Genomic DNA, 2,692 nt, shown 5'->3' with positions numbered 1-2,692 from the left:
GAGTGGTACTGTAGCTCAACTGGTAGAGCACTCACTTTGAGCTGAAGAGCTGAAGGATTGCCACGCCGACTCCAGTGGAGTCTGCTTAGCATGGGAAACCATCTATCAGACCTAAGATAGGGGCTTCAGAGACAAATCTCTGAGTTTTGGGACTTTACCGAAGTCTACCTCAGAGAATGGGGCTTTACAGAAACCTATCTCCAAGTTTTGGGACATCACCGAAGTCTACCTCGGAGAATAGGGCTTCTAAGAGGCCTACTCCTGGAAAAAGGCTGGCAAGCCCCTGGGAAAGATGTGTTTCTGCCTTTCTTTTCCTCACTGTAGAAGAGTGCCTATTAATCTTTTACTGTTTCTGCTGTTCATTGTACTTACTCATTGTCAACGTTCCCTTATTCAAAGCTCTTTCTTAAGAGTGTTGACGACTCCAATATCTGATGAGTGTCTTAAAAATATGACTAACTCACCAGAGTTAAGTGCTACCCTGAAACCCCTCTTATGGAGGCTAGTAGACAACTCATAAGCAAATATAAAAGTATTGGGGGTTTCACAATGTCACTTCAGCAGAAGGAATTGTTTGTAAGAGATTTGCAAAAAGCTGTAGGCATGGCTAGAACAGAAAGAATGTATGGCAATTGCTGAGGTAACTACTTAGGAGAAAGAACTTCTTATTACTCTCTTTCATTTACTAAGATACTTGCTAAATCTAAGTCTCGTTGGTGTTTACTATTAAAGAAGGAACAGAAAAGATCTGATGGGACAGTTAAGGCCTCTATAGAAATAAGGTAATGGTTAGTTGGTGACAAACATAAAATCCCATTATATTTCTTAGAGATAAGACGGAAACAAGTGCCTATCAGGCAACCAGCTGGTGACCACCCAAGAATGAAGCCCTGCAGCAAGATTATGTAACCTTTTGCCCTTTCTTATGGAGATTTTTGCTATAAAAGTCTGTTATCCTCTGCATTAAATCGCACTCAGCATCCACTCCTCTTGTGTGTGAGTTGTCTGTTTGCCATCTCCCCACATATTCCAGTTCCTCCCCTAGGTGTCCTCTGTCATCCCGACAGAATCCGGTCCGCGGCAAAGGATTGCACAGAGACCAGATTTGAATCCCCAGAGTTGAAAAAAAAAGAAAAACATTGAAAAAAGCTATTTATTATTCTAAGTGTCCTCAATTTCAGACACTGGTAATGTTGAGTTATTGTTTGACATTAACCAATGAAGTGTGAAATTTAAGAAAATGAAAGATAGTTCCTTGGGTGGAGTGGAAAATATTTCGGCAGTTATAGGAAATGAAACACAATTAGGAGTTAAATTGAGGATACATTCAATAGCAGTGGCTGTGGCTTCAGAGATGGGACAGAGCTAAACATGTTAGACATATGTTAAAAAGAGAACATGGGGCTTTGAATGTGGTTTAGTGGTACAGTGCTTGCCTAGCATGCATGTAGCCCTGGGTTCAATTACTCAGTACCACATAAACAGAAAAAGCCAGAAGTTGCCCTGTGGCTCAGGTCAAAGGGTGCAAGACTTGTGCAAAAAAGAAGCTCAGTGACAGTGTGCAGGCCCTGAGTTCATGCTCCAGGACTGCCAAAAAATAAAAAGAGAGAACATGTCAATAATGAATGAGGGAGGGATCCAGAAACCAAATTCCTCACTGAATATTTTCTCTATTTCAATATCATTCCAGAGAGAAAAATTAGGCATAAAGATGGTCCAGAAAGAACATATCTCATGAAGTAATACAAGATTTAAAAAAAATATGGAACACTTCACATATTTGCATGTCATCCTTGTGCAGGGACCATGCTAATCTCTGTATTGATCCAAATTTAGTATATGTGCTGCCAAAGCGAGCACTACAAAAAAAAATTTTTTTACTGCAACTGGCCTGTAGAGACAATCCATCAGACATAATTGTGACTTGCAATAGCACAAGAGCTCATTGTAATAGCACAAGTGCTATCTGGATATTATGTATGGGTCCTGAGCATTGATAAGAGCCTAGGTGCTATTCCTATTTTTTTCCTCAAGAATATTACTCTATTACTTAAACCACAGCCCCATTTCTGACTTTTCTGGTGAGGAAATGGAGATAAGAGTGTCATGGACTTTTCCTGGCTCACCTGGCATAACATTGGGATAACACCTGGGATAATATTAATAATGTTATCCCAAAATCTCAGCATTCTGAAGAGCTAGAATTATAGTTATGAGCCATTAGTACACAGAAAAGTATTTATTTTTCAGTGGAATGAATTAAGAATACAGATTCTTAAGGAAAATTCACCCTCAGTACTAAGTAAATCATCAAGAACAGTTCACGTAGATACACACACACACACACACACAAGCATACAAGCAGACACAAAAACCCACATAAACGTCTCAGGAATCTGTATCTCTTTCCCCTAAAGAGTAGTATGGTCTAATGGGCAAACTGTGGTGTCACAGTCATGTAATCCCAGATATCAAGAGGTAGGGGTATAGGAGCATGGGGTACTGAGGATGACTTGGGTGAAGTTAGCACAAAATCCTATATTAAAAGCAAACTGAAAAAGAAAGAAAAAGAGTTGGGTGCATGTAGGCACAAGTGGCAATTTATGTGCCTAGTAAGTTTAAGGCCCTCAGTTTAATCCTCACTTCCATGAAAAAGACAAAAAGAATAAAATCTCAGTCCATTTTGTCATTG

At 39.6% G+C, this 2,692-nt stretch overlaps 1 non-coding gene across 1 annotated transcript; it reads right to left on the bottom strand.

The window, feature by feature from the left end:
• Window positions 1-1,756: 1,756 nt before the first annotated feature.
• Window positions 1,757-1,860, bottom strand: LOC138826314 (U6 spliceosomal RNA). The gene has a single exon (XR_011371650.1). It is a non-coding gene; the product is annotated as a U6 spliceosomal RNA (small nuclear RNA).
• Between the last annotated feature and the right edge of the window lie 832 nt (window positions 1,861-2,692).

The sequence above is a fragment of the Dipodomys merriami genome, unplaced genomic scaffold, assembly GCF_024711535.1.
Source record: "Dipodomys merriami isolate MVZ:Mamm:240054 unplaced genomic scaffold, mDipMer1.0.p SCAF_141, whole genome shotgun sequence".
NCBI classification, from domain to species: Eukaryota; Metazoa; Chordata; class Mammalia; order Rodentia; family Heteromyidae; genus Dipodomys; species Dipodomys merriami.
This window is presented reverse-complemented; position numbering and strand designations above follow the sequence as displayed.